General features: G+C 42.0%; 1 protein-coding gene and 1 long non-coding RNA gene across 2 annotated transcripts in view; both read right to left on the reverse strand.

The window, feature by feature from the left end:
• The window catches only part of PLCE1 (phospholipase C epsilon 1), a 247,136-nt gene that overhangs the window by 183,059 nt on the left and 46,978 nt on the right, over positions 1–17,099 (reverse strand). The window lies entirely within an intron of this gene.
• LOC106697387 lies at positions 10,589–14,996 on the reverse strand. The gene is made up of 2 exons (XR_001348485.2): positions 14,837–14,996; positions 10,589–10,746 (listed from the first exon to the last, which is right to left on the reverse strand). It is a non-coding gene; the product is annotated as an uncharacterized LOC106697387 (long non-coding RNA).

The following is a 17,099-nucleotide window of genomic DNA, read 5'->3' on the forward strand; positions in this document are numbered from 1 at the left end:
TGTTAAACTTATTAGGGTCATTAAATTACAGAGGTTACACACAGATAATCCCTGCACCTTCTGTGGGGCTTCTCTTCATTTTCTCCATTAAATCATTAGCACAGGAAATGATCATTTGTCCTAATTCATCCCAGGGAGGTATTTTGCCAATCAACAAGCTAGTAAACACCCTCATTATTACTAACTGGCCTGATTTTTTAGCTCGGCCAGTCCTGTTCCAGATTCCAGCTCAATCTCATTATCCAAGTTAGGTGGCCCATAACCCCTTTCTACTGCCATATTTTCATCAACTGTTGGCTATTTCCACCCACTGGGCATTTCCTGATGGCCTTTTTTTATGTTGAGTCTCCTTGTATTTCTCCACTACTTTGATAATCTATTTTATTTTTTACCCTTCTTTGCCAGCTGTTTTATGAGAGTCTTTGATTCCTGAAAAACTCAACAGCCCTGTCCTCTGCTCTCCCTAGGACCCTCAAATCCCACCTATCTCATGGTGCTATGTACTATAGCTATGTGTGTGTATACAAAATGTATTATATACAGGTCATTATATATATAATGACCACAAAAGGTTCTGACCTTCAACCACTTTCTCAGCTGCCCTCAGAACCTTCCTATTGTGTGCTCCCAAGCTGTAGTACGGGACCAAAGGGGAGAGTTGGACATGCACGCAACAGCTCTAATCCTATTGATTTCCTACTTCTCGTTATTTGCACTAGATCTTCGGTCACCAAGCTTTCGGACCTCATGGACCACCAGTGGTCCACAGATCACCGGTTGGCGACCACTACACTAGATAATCCAATTAGTGCTACTGTATAACAACTCCCTCTGCCAACTGTTGCAAAAATGGAGTCACTTTTCTGGAATGCCCCAAGGCTTCCCTGTGTCCTTTACCAGTCTAAGCAGGAGCTGCTACAGTTCTTTCCTCATGGGTGCAATTTGATGACCCCACTGGATTCCTAAGCTGGATCGACCCCAGTGGAGAAATCACTGAACATACAGAGCCTCTGGCAAAACCCCTCACCCGCCCCCACCCACACACACCCCTGCTGCTTCTCTGTATGTGCTTATGTTGCAGATGAAGACATGAAAATTATTAGTATTAGCTGTCTAAGCAGTTTGCATTCAACTGGCATCTTGTGATCAAACATGTCAGGGTTTGAAATGAACAGTACATAAAACGCAATAGATGTTTCATCTTTTGTTCTTGCTGTAACAGCTCCTTTGGGAAGTGACAGAAGTGAGTGCCAGAGACAAATGCTTGTATTTTATTATCTAACCCATGTAATGCTGTCCCTGTGGGCACCAGGGACCACAGTGTATGGGGAAGCTCTCTGAATGGCACACTGCTGGACTGTTAAAGTTGTATTACCTACCTCTGAAGGGCTAACTCCTTGAGGGCAAGAACTGTGATTTACTCTCTGGGTCCCTATATTCTTAATATTATGACTTGCACTGAGTAACTTCAACTCAACATGAACTGGAAGGGTTCCATCCATACAACCAGCACATATGCACCTATCACGTGTGTCATACTTCCTGGTCTTCCCTTTCTCTCCCTTCTCTATCCTGTGCTGGGCCACTCACCTCCTTGTCCAAGAATCTCTATTATACCCAAAGCTTCATACAGGTAGAAACCACATCCATATAACTCATTGCTGTATCACAGGGCCTGGCAGTGGGTGGCACATAAGGCCCCCAGTAAACATTTATTGAGCCAATAAATCAATGAGAACAAACCTACTTTCAGCTTGGACTGGTCTCATGGAAAACACTCTGCCCAATACCAAAGTGTCATCTGTGTTCACTTGTGTCAATTAGATCCACGTGTGTCACTTGTTACAGGACAAAGCAGATGTGGTGATACCCGTGGGGAAACAGAGGTGAAGGGGGCAGAGACAAGGTCATTTTTCCAGCATGTGTGTGTATATAATTAGTGTAAATGATTTCAAAATTACAACCTATAAAAAGAGATTTCTAATGGAGGCTGTGCTCACTTTAGCTGATGGAGTCATTTCAGATTGTAACTGAGGTTAGAATTTACAATGACCCAACTGTAAGGCAATGCCCCTTGCCGCCGAGTGCGTGTGTACCACATGCCATAGTTATTCACACAGATTATCTTCCCCCGTCACCACCTCCCTCTCCACCCAAGTTCTAATTACAGATACGGAATTTATTTGCTCCCGCAGCTTTCTCCCAGTGGGTTACTGTGGCTATTAATTTCAGCAGAAGCCATTCTGAAAACTGGAGATGGAAAAGTGAAGAAAACGCACGCAGAAGGAGGCCTTCACTTTAAACCGGTGCCATTCAAAGTGTGGTCCCATAGCACAGCATCAGCACCTGGGAAACTGCTAGAAGCGCAAATTCAAGGGCCTGGCCTCTGCCTTCCAGAGTCAGAATCTCTGGGGTGGAGCCCAGGAAACTGTGTTTTAACCAAGGCAGCAGGCGTTGCTTATGCACACTGAAGTTTGGTAAGGGCTGGGGCAGGGTTCGAAAGCACTGTTTACTCCTTTTCCAAATTCTCTCAGACATCGCCTAGGAAAGACTGGGTGTCTGAAATCCCTGGAGGGGCTTTTCATTATTTACCTTTTCGTACCGTTTGAATTTTGAATTTTCTTCAGCTACCCCCATGTCTTACCATTTTGATAGATATAAAAACAACAAAGAAATGAATCTTTATCCGGAGCACTTTAAGAAAGAAAGGATAACTCATGGCAATTGTTGTTCAACTGTTTACCTAGACAATCTCCCCTCTCTGCAAAATGACAGGTGAGGGGGAAGATAGAACAAGGTAATGCATTGAAAAATTAGATTTCATTTTTGTCTTCTGAAAATATTAGAGAACTAAGGATATCCCTTAAGAAGATGTCAATATGACAATGAGTAAAGTCAGGACAACATCAGCTTTACCATTCCCACACTATACTGAATGATTTTTTTTAAAAGCTCAGTTATGGGAAGCACTTGTAACAATAGTTTGTCTAGATTCTTCAATAGTCAGAAGAGAATGGACTCTGCAAACTAAGAGTTTGCGTGTTTTAACCCTTGGATGACTTTCTTTTCCTAAAGATTACAACTACTCTCATGTCTTTTCAAATTGAGTCTCAAGCCTTCATTATTATTTTTTTAATAATTTTTATTGATTTCAGAGAGGAAAGGAGAGGGAGAGAGACATAGAACATCAATGATGAAAGAGAATCATGGATCGGCTGCCTCCTGCAAGCCCCCCTATACTGGGGATCAAGCTCACAACCGGGCATGTGCCCTTGACCGGAATCGAATCCGGGACCCTTCAGTCCACAAGCTGATGCTCTATCCATTGAGCTAAACCGGCCAGGAAGCCTTCATTATTATTAGCCACTAAAAGCAAAGACAGTGGATAAAATGCTAGGTTAAAGTAATACAAAATACAAAAGACTCTACAGCCTGCCTGTTTCCCAAACTAAAAAGAGAGGATGGCATGAACTAAAAGGGCTCGTCATACAAAAACAGTAAGAACTGGATGCACAGACCTCTTCTCATCCAACCCAAGTTGTAGGGTTGGAGTCTTCTACATTTAACAAAAACAGTTACTTTCAACAAATAGTAAGGATCAGGAGTCCCTGAATCTATCTATTGCCACTACAGCTACGCACCCATTCCTACCACACACCCTCATTGTAACGAGGTGTACCAAATACCCACTTTCCTCACTTTGACAACTCCACACTTTGGACACAAGAAAAATGAGCTTGTGTCAGGAAACTAATAGGATTTCTCTTGTTGCTTGCTTAGGGTTGTAATCCATCTCCTAGGGTTGTAGAACAAACAAACACTTAATTTAAATTGTAATCCTAATACTCATACAACATCATATGCTCTTGAAAAGGGTTCTAGAAATTCACGGATAGAATTGTGAACCGTTTCAAGAGTAGTAGTCTTCATAGCTTGAATTCCTTAAACACAGGACTTTGCAGTGAAGTTAGCCAAATACAGAGAAACAAAACAGTTTTCAAGTTTTATTCTGGGTTATTTTTAACTCTAGATTTTTTTTTTTAAGAATAGGAACAGAATTTAGAATTGAGTGTGGTGAGCAGAAAACTACTGTTTCACTGATCTCTTCCCAAGCTGTCTTATCAAAGGTCTAATACTCTCTTAATGTTTGTGAACAAATAGCTTAACCACACAGACTGCATCACCTTTCCCACAAACTATGAATATTTACACTGAAAATTTTTAACAAAGTGTATTTGAAGCATCAAAAAAAACTGTAGCTCATTTCAATCAAGGATGCTATCAAATACGATCGCATTGAACTCCTAAGTATAGTTTTTTACCCTTAAAATTAGTTATATTTAAGGATCTTCCTGACCAATATCATATTCACAAAATCCAAAAGATAAGGAAAAAATAAACAAATAAAAAGATACTCAAGATCTAGTATTCTGAAGAATATAAAAATTTTAATTAAATGAGATGTTGATTAACCACCACCGGCTATTATATAAGAAAGAACAACAAACATCTAATAAACCCTCAGGATTCTTTTCAAAATCATGTAGATTAAAAATGCACAGAAGTAATCTCACTGCTGTGATTTCAAAGAAAGAAAAATTGGCGCCTCTACAGTTAAGCATTTGGGGTTAAAACATTTTAGAAACTCTCTTAACTAGGAGAGAAACTTCCCTGATCCTCTCTGTGAAATGTCTCAGAGGAATTGTGTCTGATAACACTGCACAGCAGCGTGAGTAAAGGAACGACCCCCGGATTCCACGCATTAAGAACAGCAGGGGACTTCCTGGGCAATGGGAACTCTTACCTTGCCTCCTTTAAGTCTCCAGCATCTGCATCCATCCTTTCAGAAGGTAAAATTGGGTACCGTAGAGAGAGGGAAGAGCCAACCAACCCTCAAGGCGGGCCGAGAGCGTGCAAAGCCCCAGCTGACAGCCTGCTTCCCTCTCCTGAGACTCTCTGCCTCAGAGGCTGCACAGAAACCAAGCCCGGTGCCAAATCTTAATCCCTTTGCAGAATCTCACATGGAGCTGCCTCACCTCTTCCATTCCCGCAAAGCCTCTTCCTGCAGCACTTCCTTCTGAAACCATTAATCACTAGCAAGACCCACGGAGCGAAGCCCAGGCTCCAACAGTGCTGAGAAACCCTGCATGGCGCGGGGTGATGAGTGTTTACATTAGCCAAAATAAAATGATGTAATATCCAGAATCAAGGAAGGGCCTTGATCCAGAGTCCAGGCATTGTAAGAACTGCTGGGAAATACAACTTCTCTAGATGGAAAAAAAATCACCCTTGGGTTTTATTAATTTGGCTTCTGTACATTTAGGGTTATTTGGATTGTTCTGGTCTTATCAAGAGTATCATGTTTTCCAAACAGAAATTCAGAACTTCTCAAATACCCAGTTTTACTCGAGAGAAAAATGGTAGCAAACAGAACCCAAAGTGTGTTTGTAGGCAAAAAAAGTGGTTTCTAGGAGGGGAGAGGGGAAGGCACCAATCCAGGGATGAGGGAGTCTGACATGCTGCAGGGCACCAGAGCATAAACGCCTTCCAAGTAAAGGCAACTCCCAGGAGAGGCAGTGTTTCTTTAAGCCATAAGTGTTTTTTGTTCTATAACTTAAAAAAAATGCTGTAAATATTTTTATTGATTTCAGAGAGGAAGGTAGAGGGAGAGAGAGATAGAAACATCAATGATGAGAGAGAATCATTGATAGGCTGCCTTCTGCACATTCCATCCTGAGGATCGAGCCAGCAACCTGGGCATGTGCCCCAACCGGAAATCAAACCATAACCTCCTGATTTATAGGTTAACGCTCAACCACAGAGCCATGCCAGCTAGGCATAAGAAAGCCTGATGGGCAACTGCTATTGATTACTTCAAGGATCTTATGGTCCCTGATTGGGGAGGGACCATCTGAGAGGCCACGTCGTTGCTGGATGAGAAGGGGATTAGAGGAAGGGAAAGGGTTTGTCAGTAGCACCTACTTGGGAGAGGGACCAGGTAGGGCTTCAGAATTGATCAGAGGTTGGCTTGAGACTGGTGGGGATGCCAGAAGTAGACTTTGTTTTTGGATGTTACTGATCATAATGGGATATTTTAAAAACTATTTACTATGTGCTAAGCACCTTGCGTGCATATCTCATGTAACCCTCATAACAACCCTGTGTGTAGATACTATTACTGTTCCTGTTCTACAGATGAAGAAACTGATGCTCAGAGAAGTTAAGTAGTGAGTAAGTTGGTAAGTAGTGGTACCAGTTTGTCTGCTGTGTTCTGTAACCACCTATGGTTATGGTTCCTGCCGGCTTCACCAGCTACACAACTACATCACCATACATGTGCTCTGCACACTGCAAAGCAACAGAGTTTACTGCATAGAGGTGTGGGAAGCATGTGCTTGTAGCTCCCCAAATGCATAGGCCAAATCCTTGGCTGTTGCTGCCCAGGAGGTCTAGGCCCCAGACCCCCTGACCTGCTTACAAAGGCCCTTGGAAGAAAAATGGGATCTCCAAATTTGGTACAAAAATCAAATGCTACATAAAGGGAGATCTGGCCTGACCCAGTTGGGTCAAGAACCAGTTGTATGAACTTAGTTAATCTACTTCTCTTTCTGGATCTCAGTAAATTTAGGAGGTTAGACTTAGATGGGCTCTAGGGCTCCTTCCAGCATGAAATCTCTATGACATATGCTTTTAAAAATGAAGTAAATGCTGGGTGAGATTTAAAAACAAACAAACAGAATTTATGCATCTTAATAAGAATTTACTCCAATATAATAATAATAATAATAATAACAATAGCCACCCAGTCTGTGGTACTTTGTTACAGAAGTCCTGGGGTGGGGGAGGAAATAACACTATAATAACTCCCTTTTATTGATTTAGTGTACTATGCAATAGGCACTGTGCTTAGAGCAATCCATTAATATTCTCACTAGTCCTTATAAAAGTCCTCATGAGGCAGTATTATTCCCATTCCACTGGGAACAGAGGCTCAGAGAGAATGAACAATCTGTGTAGGGATTATAGGCAGACCTGATCAATTCCAGAGCCCACATCCATCGCCTACACTACACTGCCCATTGTTCCACCAACACCCTTGTCACTCAGCACAGTCCAGGAGCAGCTCTTTGGAAACCTCTTTCAGAGCCTGCACATTCCATTTTATTAAATACACATTTTTTTTCACATCTACTCCATGCGGAACACTGCAGAGTATGTACATACAGTCCTACCTTCCAAAGGCTCCCAAACTAGTCAGGGATATGGAGGCAGAGGAGGGTTATTCTGCCATCAGGGAGATGGGGCTGTGTTACAGCAGAGGCACCAAAGACGATAGGGGTTTAAGCAAGTGAGAAATTATTTCAAAATTCTCCAGATTATGCTCAGTGGTGGTGAATATCCATCCTTAGAAGTTGGATATAATTTTGGCTCACAGACAAGTCAATCAGAGCCAAGTCTGGGGAATAAAGTGGGTCATCCGGCTAGGCAATACCATTTTTGGTCACAAGCTAGGTGTGGCTATAAAATAGTGAGATGGATTTTCCTGTGTGACCCAGACTAGCTCTGAAGGCAATTCCTAAAGGGCAGCTTTTCCAGCAGTGATACCATCTCCAGATTAAAGGCAGAGCCACCCAAAGCGATTGCAAAAGACAGAGCTTCCCGGAGCACCACACTTGACCACCCAGAGGCAACGGCCTGCAGTTATCTATGGTGCGGTGCTGGCCAGCAGGCCCAGATGAGCTTGCTGTTGCGGTGCCCCCAGCACCTGGCACATTACTTGGCATAGGGGGAGGTTCAATCAACCTTTTATTTACTGACTAAACAAGAGATCATTTTGAAGGTAAAAATTCTGGATGTGCTTTTTAAAATTGTGGTGTTATTTGGTCACATTTAGACATCTGTATATTGACTGGGGATACATTCCCAGCTGAGCCCAGTCTCTCTTACCTGGATGGTAAGCCTGGCCATGACTGGCCAAGACTATTTCCCATCCTGTTCCTATTTGTGGCTGTTCTTACATTCAGTGAGTGAGCACAAGGCACTAATGATGCCCACATGCAGGATCTGCTTGGGGCTTGTAGCCAAATAGGTCAACTGGTTCCTCACTGAGTGCCAGGTAACACTGGGGGGCACTTCTACAACCCCATCAGGTGAGCAGCCAAACTGGCCTCCTACCAGATCTAAGTCTGGGGAACCTGGGCTGCCCCAGGGACCATCCCCCATCCATGGCCAAATTCCATACATTCCAAAATATGGGTTGACATCTCTGAAATCCATGGGTTCCCCCAATCAACTGTGAGCCTGAGAATCAATCTCAGGATAGAAACCAGAGAGGTTTCGCCTGTCTACTGTGGTCATCAATTTTCTCTTCCTCCTCCTTGGGTTTATTCCTGATGTTTATTTGTTTGTGGTTGGCTTACTAATTATCCACATAAACAAGCTAATCTGAGGTGGACCAAGGCCTCTCTGCCAGGTGGATTCCCACAACTAAAGGCATTCTTTTGAGTCTAATGTGAACCTTGGGCCTGCCTGTCCACCGCTAGTGAGGGAAGGGGGTGGTCTCTCAAGCTGTGAGACCTTGTCTGGCTATTTAATCTTTCGGAGCCTCACTTTCCTCATCTCTAAATAAAGGTAATAACAGCATCCCCAAATGCAAAGTTGTTAAATGAGCAAACACATATGAAGGACTCAGAACAGTGCCGGGTTCAGAGTGGGTCTTGACTAGATATCAGTTGGTGTTGCTGTTTCCGACCTGTTGGGAGTGGGGAAGGAGCCAGATGCTGGACCCAGCTGAGAGGAGGAAGAGTATTCCTTTATGACTGCATTTATTTACTATGTCATTTTGCACAAATGATTTCTGCCCTGTGTAATGCCGCAGAGGGATCCGGTGTGGTTTCTATATTAAAGAACATAAAATCAAACACCACCACCATCCAGCTCTAGGAAGGATTTAGACACCCAAGTTGTCTGAGGGAAGCCACTATTGCTGACCACTGCATTTAGCTCTCAGCTTCTGGGCCAATGGAGTAATAAGAGAAACACACTGAGGGGGTATCACAGATGTCATCCAAGCAGACAAAAATGTAAGGGATCAAGCCGAGAGACAAACTTTTCCCTGGCTCCAAATTTCAAGAGGAATTTATACGCTGGGATATAGGGCACTGGGGAACATGAAGGACAATGCCTTCCCGGGGACTTGCCTAAAAGACACAGAGAGGTCTTTCCAAGGGTCCAAACTTATAAGGCCCCTCCATAAAAGCCAAGGGCTCACATTAAACCACGAGTTCAAGAGAGGCTTTATGGTTTCTCAGAACAGCAGCACTGGAAGGGCCTGTCGTCTAGCCCCTGGTTTTGTAGAAGTAGAAAGAGCAGCCAGGGAGCTGAAAGGACAGCTGGCCCTGGACCCAGACTCAGAGCCGGGGGTCCACTGCTTTTCCCTCACCCTGAGCTCTCACCCTCTCCCTCATTTCTTCCACCAACAAAAAGAAGCTTCCTTCGGTCCCTCTTGGGAAATGGCAGCCTCTTTCACACTGTGGGAATCCCTTTTCTTTAAGTTTGGTTAAAAACAAATTTGAAAATGTTTAAGTCTGAGGTGGAGTGCTTCCAGGTAGCCTCAGGAGTCTGCAGCACAAAGCCGCTCTCAGCTCTAAACGGTCGGGTATGTTTGCTGATTGTCAGATGCACACCCCACTCCAGGTCCAGTTTTAAAAGGGTTTTAGCAGCTGCCATCCTTAAAAGCTTTCTAAGCGCCCCATGGTGTGCTAAGTGCCCTAAGTGATGGTCTCATGTGATCCTTCCAACAACACTATGAGGAAGGTGCTATTATTAAACCAGGATTTGAACCATAATAGTTGACTCTAGAGACCAAGGTCTTAACTACAGACTCCCAGTTACCTTTACAGAAAGGGAATCTTTGTGAGGTAGGAACTTGTGTCCAGCCCCGTTTAAGCAAGGTATTTTCTAAGGCCAACAATTGGCAAATGTCATACAAACTGTAGTTGGTTATTCCTGAAGTTCTAGGAGACTTTCTGGAAAGGTGGTCCTAATTGTGGCATTCTGAGGACATCAAAACAAGGCCCTCAAAGTACATCCATGCACCACACTTAACAGGAAAAAGCAATTCTAGCCAATCACGGGAAGCTGGGGTTTGCTCTTATTTGCTCTTATAAGGGGTGGTTAGGTGTACAGGCTGCACAGTTCCCAGGCCTGGGCCTGGTTTCTTACACTGTCACGTGCTCAATTGTCATTCTGGGCAAGTGGCTGAACTTCTTTAGGCCCCAGTTTCATTTCTGTAAAAGGAGGTAATAAGAACAGTGCCTCTATAAAGTTCTGGCATCACATGAGATAACAGCAATAAAGTTGTTTAGAAAAATGTCAGGCACATATTTATGGGCTCGATAAAAATTAGTCAATGACTGCAGATACATGTTTTAAGGCAGATATCAGAATACAGATCAATGGTTGAAATCAGTAACACGAGAGTCCATAATATGAATTAGATGTTGCTAAACATTTGAAGCAGTTTCCCATTTCCTGCATAATCATGATTTTAATTTACCTAATATGCACTTTCCAATTCACAAAGAAATTATGGTGTCATATATTCTGGTTCATCAAAGCTCTTAGCAGCACCATGTATTAGCAATATACAATATCTATTCTTCAGATTCTTGACCAAGAATATATCCTCAAATTCTCTGCTGTTACTTCTTACCAGGACCTTGGGTTGAAAAAAGAGTAATACTCCTAGGAAATTATAAAAAGTATGTTAGTCTATGTATTCCTCTTAATATTTATTTATTTTCTATGTCAAGTCAAAGCCTTGATTTTAGAAAGCCACATAACTAAAATATCAATATTTTTACTTCACATAAAACTGTTTTTAATAAATTTGTTCCAATGTTTTGCCATTAGCTTCTCAATGATGTTCTGTAGTTTTTAGTGTATAAGTCTTACACCTCTTTTGTTAAATTTATTTCTAAATATTTTAATCTTTTCGATGATGTTATAAATGGAATTGTTTTCTTGATTTCATTTTGGAATTGTTCATTGCTAGTGTAAAGAAATACAATTGATTTCTTAAATGTTAATTTTGTATCCGGCCATTGGCTTTTATTGATGCACTATAGGCCTGATGCAGGAAATTCATGCAAGGATCTCGGCCCTTGCAGCCCCGGCTGCCGACTCAGCCCTCGCAGCAGCCCCACCCCCGCCCACTAGTTGTTCCGGAAGGTCATCCTGGAAGGTTGTTCCGGAAGATCATTCTGCCGTCTGGTCTAATTAGCATATTAGCTCTTTGTTATATAGGACGGTACAAATAATATTCATATATTCAAAGACTACACTATGAACACTTGTTATGTGTCAGGCACTGTGCTGGGCTATGGTATATAATGAGGACTAAAATAGATATGGTGCCTGCTCCATCAAGGAGCTTGGGGTTGAGTAGTGGAACTGGGTTCAGGTGAGGTACACTTCCCCATTACCTAGTACATGCTGGGAAGCACTGTCCACATTATCACCCAGGGTCCCTGCATGAGGGCTATGGCAGAAGTTCTTTTCTGTCTGAGAATTAGGAAACACTGTGTAACCCCTTAGCAACAATTCTATTTTGATGCCATGTCCAATGTGAATTGTGTAGCTGGACAGGTTTTCTTTACTTCAGTTGCTAGGAAGCTTAAAGCTATGTTGTGGCCAAACTCAGTAAATGACACTAAGTCAAGATTTTTTTTTTTGCCATATTTATTTTCTCTTTGCCCTGATTTCCCAAATTGGTATTTTATCTTGTTTTGGATAGAGCTTCAGAAGTTGCCTCAGATCTTTTATGGATAGAGGCTGAGAAGGAAGAAAGGAAGGAAGGAAGGAAAGAAGGAAGGAAGGGAGGAAATTTCAGTTTCTTGTTACTATTCCTGAGAATGCTAACTTACTATGAAGGTCTACTCTTTATTTCTGAAGTTCCATCAAGATGTGATTTTATTACCTGAGTGAATGCTTATACCATCTGGAATAAGAACTACTTCATACTTAAAGGTTCTTTAATCTGCTTTTGGCAGGTCTAACTAAACAAAGTCTATTAGTTTTGTTCAGACACACTGGAAGTGCTTTTCTGGCATCACTTCAGTAAAATTTTCTTCCCTTATTAGACATAGAGGATCTGGGCAAGAGCAGGCAAGGAAGGAGATATCTTTACCCAAGTTACTTGCGACCAAGAAGCAGTATAAGCAATTCCACTTTGAAGTCACTCAAACCTGGGTTTGAATCCTGACTTTATTATTTACTTATTAGCTGTGTGATTCTGGAAAGGTTACTTATCTTCCCCAAGTTTCAGTTACCTCATCTATAAAGTTAACATCTATATTATTGATTACTAGTGTAATCAAATTAAATGAGATTTAGCATAGGGTGGAGGACACATCTATTTAATACTGTACTGGAATTACTAGGCAGTATAATAAGGTAAGAAAAACCAACAACAATTATAAAGATAACAAAGGAAGAAATATACCAACTATATGTGGCAGCTTGATAAAAAGAAATTTTATTTCTACCTAATTGAAAAAATAAATTTCAGATGAATTAAAATTCAAAATGTAAAACAAAAATATCTAAAATATTTTGAGGAGAATATCTTTACAATCATGGGATAGGGAAGGATTTCTTAATCAAAATATAAAATGCAGAAATCATAAAATAAAATGTTAATTTGATAGCATTAAATCCGAAACTTCTATGCAATATATGATAATATAAACAAAGACAAAAGATAAGTTATGGACTAGAAGGAGGCATTTGCAACATATATAACCGACAAAGGAGTAATACAGCTATACAGGGAACTTTACAAACCAATAAGAAAAAGACAAACAACCAAACAGATAAATGACAAAAGATATAAAGAAGCAATTCACAGAAGCAGCCAAGTAGCCAGTAAATTTGAAAAATGTTCAACCTTACAAGTAATCAGGGAAATAGAAATGAAATTAAGAGTGAGATAATGTTTTCCATTCATAAGGCCAGCCAAAATGTCATTTTTCCCCCCTGCATTTATAGATGTTACAATAACTGATCTCTGACACTTGTTCACATAGTGGTTATCTCTGAAGAAGAATGAAAGATTGGGGAAAGGAACCCACAACGGTCTCTGCAATATTTTATTTCTTCAAAAAAGTATGAGGTGCCCTGACTGGTTTGGCTTAGTGGATAGAGCATCGGCCTGCGGACTCAAGGGTCCCGGGTTCGAATTCAGTCAAGGGCATGTATCTTGGTTGTGGGCACATACCCAGTTGGGAGTGTGCAGGAGGCAGCTGATCGATGTTTCTCTCTCATCGATGTTTCTAACTCTCTATCCCTCTCCCTTCCTCTCTGTAAAAAAATCAAGAAATATATTTTTTAAAAAAGTATGAAGCAAACAGGACAAATGTTGATGCTTGCAATTCTGGGCAATAGTTACATGGCTAATTGCCATAAACTTCTCTATGCTTTCCCATATGCTTGAAATATCCAGAATAAATAAACACAAGCAAACTGTGTTTAAACAACCTGTTGATACTGAGGAGGAATAACAGAATAGAAAAATGCTCAAGTCAGACAGCTTTTGGAGGGGCTTACTGGATCCAGAATGGGAAACAGGAGGCTCCAAAGAGGGATAGTGTAAAGTCCAGCAGATGGGGGCAGTGGAAAGGACAGGTGAGTGATGTGAAGAAAGATGCACATTTTAGAAAAAACATTGGTTCAGAAAATAAAGTCTAAAAGCAAAGGAACTATTTCTCTGGAAATCTAGAAGTAAAGGTCTTGCTTGTCCACTCAGTTACACAAACTTAACTGCACTGGAACATTTTACCTGATTTCTGGCCTAAAACTACATCCAGTCTTATGACAGAAACAGTTGTAAAGGAATTACAACTCATGGCTGATCTTGTTTAGGGAAAAGGGTGTGGTGATCTGGGAAGGCTTCCCTGAGCACATGAACTGAAGTTAACCACAGATACAAAGAGGTTAGTAGGTAGAAAAGTATGTCTCTGGTAGAGGAACCAGCATGTACAAAGGCCTCAAGGCATAAAGGAGTCCAAGCCTGTTAGGTGTTAGTACAGAATGTAGAAACCTCCATGACTGGTTCTGGGGAACTGTGAGGAAAGACACTGAAATGAGGGATCAAGGGGAGTATACCTATGTCTTCCTTAAAGACCAAAGAACCAGAAAAAACTCATCCAGGGTGAAGGACCATGTGTAAAAAGTTGAAAGACAGCCAAAAGCAACAATAAAAGCTGGACAGGAAAAGAAAAAATAGTAGTACTTAACTGGTCTGTATACAGTTCATACCCTGATGCTCCCTTTCACTAAAGTACAATCAATTATAAACTTGGAACTTTAAGATAAGTCAGTAGGTATTCCGGTCAAGATGATGGAGTAGGTAGAAGCTGTACTCATCTCCTCCCACGATCACATCAAAATTACAACTAAATTATAAAACAATCAACCTGGATAACCATCTGAAGACTAGATGAATGTAAGTCCTATAACTAAGGATATCCTAAAGAAGAAGCAATGTCAAGATTGGTGGGAGGGGTGGAGATGTGAAACAAACTGGCCCTGCACCCACATTTGACAGTTGAGAATCTGGAGGAACAGCTCAACTGCAGAGGTCCCCTCTAAGGAGTGAGGGGTCTTACCCCCATATTGGGCTCCCAAGCCCAGAACACCAGTGCTAGGAAGAGGAGCCCACATAACATCTGCCTGTGAAAATCAGTGGGGAATTCCATCTGAAACAGAAGGCTGCTGGAAATTCAGTCTTGCCCTTAAAGGGCCAGCACACAAACTCTGGCTTGCAGGCACTCACCTTGGGCTCTGGCAGAGAAACGATGGCTCAGCAGGCACCAGAGACTGAGTTGTGTGGCTTCAGGACAAGAGATTGAGGGACAGCTGCCATTGTCCCTGTGTTAAGCCGTCCTGTTGCCCGCCTGTTGGCGCCATCTTTCCTGTGTTGATCCCTCCCACTACATGGCCAAATCTTAATCTACATTTGCCTGAGGAACTCCACTATCTCCACCCTGATTACCGCCTGAGACTCCGCCCTACCCAACTCATGCACAGCCTGAGGCTAACCAGTCTGGGCCCATGGTGCAGTCTTTCTTGAAATACTCTCAAGAAATTCTAGCAAAGACTGAGAAGTGTCAGACACACAGGGAGAAACTGAATTGTGTGGCTTCAAGGCAAGGTTCTGGAGAGACAGCCACCATCTTTCCTGTGTTGAGCCATTCCCACGACCAAATATTAATCTTCATTAGCCTGGCGAACTCCACCAGCTCCACAATGATCACTCTCTGAGACCCCTACCCCACCACAAAGGTCTGCAGACCCCAGGTGGGTGGCAGCTGGCCTTGGTGTACCCTGAGACTTTTGCTGAGTGGCCTCAGGCCCAGCACGGGCACCAAGTCTGAATCTGTATTAACCTGGTGAACACCACTTGACCCACCCTGGTGACTCCCTGAGACCCTGCTTCACACAACTCCTATACCATGCAAGGCTCTTTCAGCAGCTGAGCTTTATGAACAGTGATCAGGCAGCGGCAGGTCTCAGGTACCTTGGCCTTTTGCTGACCTGCCCCAGGCCTGGTACTGGTGGCAGCCAGTTCACAATGTGGCCCCTCCCTCATGCATTCAGGCCCAACACAAAGAGTCACCAGCCACAGATCACTTTGTAGCTCCTAACAGGTAGCCCTGGGGTGGTCACAAGCAGTGCCTGATATTTGACCTGCACCAAAGTCCTTCCCTAGAGGCCCCAGAACCAGCACACCAAGTGGTGGGTTTTAGACTTGGAGCTCCACAAGCAACACACCCAAAGGAAGATCTCAGCAGGCAACAGATCCCATTGGAGTGAATTCAACTACATAGAGTCAGGTGCCCTCTCCCAGTAGCTCATACATTGTGGCTGTGGCCAATCCTCATAGCCAGCCAGCCTGAGGGTCAATCCCACTCACTGACATGCCAATAGCAATCAAGGCTCAACTATAACATAAGGCACACATAACCCACACAAGGGGTACTCCTGGAGCACCTGGCTCAGGTGATCAGGGAGACTGTGCTTCTGGGCCCCACAGGATACCTATTACATAAGGCCACACTGCCAAGGCTGGGAGATGTAGCAGACCTACCTAATACATAGAAACAAACACAGAATGGCAGCCAAAATGAGGAGACAAAAAAACATTTGTCCCAAATGAAATAATAGGAGAAACTTCCAAAAATGAACTAAATGAAATGGAGTCATGGAATATACCACATACAGAGTTCAAAACATTGGTTATAAGGATGCTCAAGGAAATTAAAGGAAGAATACATGAAGTCACTGAGAACTTCAACAAAGAGATAGTAAGCACACAAAAAAGGACATAGAAACCATAAAAAAAAGTCAGAAATAAAGAATACAATAACTGAAATGAAGAATACACTAGAAGGAATCAATGGCAGATTAGATAAAGAAGAGGACTGAATCAGTAATTCGAAAGACAAGGTAGCAGAAAACACCCAATCAGAACAGCAAGAAGAAAAAAAAGAATTAAAAAACTAGGATAGTTTAAGGGACTCTGGGACAACATCAAGTGTAACAACATCTGCATCGTAGGGATACCAGAAGGAGAAGAGAGAGAACAAGAAATTGAGAACCTATTTGACACCACAGGAATACAAAGGATTATAAGAAAATACTACAAACAATTATATGCTAACAAATTGAACAGTCTAGAAGAAATGGATAAATTGATAAAAATATACAATCTTCCAAGACTTAATCAGGAAGAAACAGAAAATCTGAACAGACTGATTACTACCAAAGAAAATGAATCAGTAATCAAAAAAATCTAAACAAACAAAAGTCTTGGACTGGATGGCTTCACAAGTGAATTTTAGCAAACATTCAAAGAAGAATTAACACCTATCCTTCTCAAACTATTCCAAAAAATTCAAAAGGAAGGCTCCCAAGCTCACTTTACAAAGCTAACATTATCCTGATTCCAAAACTACAAAAAGACATTACTATATATATGCCAATGTCTCTCATGTACATAGATGCAAAAATCCTCAACAAAATATTAGTAAACCAAA

The sequence above is a fragment of the Myotis lucifugus genome, unplaced genomic scaffold, assembly GCF_000147115.1.
Source record: "Myotis lucifugus unplaced genomic scaffold, Myoluc2.0 scaffold_66, whole genome shotgun sequence".
NCBI lineage: Eukaryota > Metazoa > Chordata > Mammalia > Chiroptera > Vespertilionidae > Myotis > Myotis lucifugus.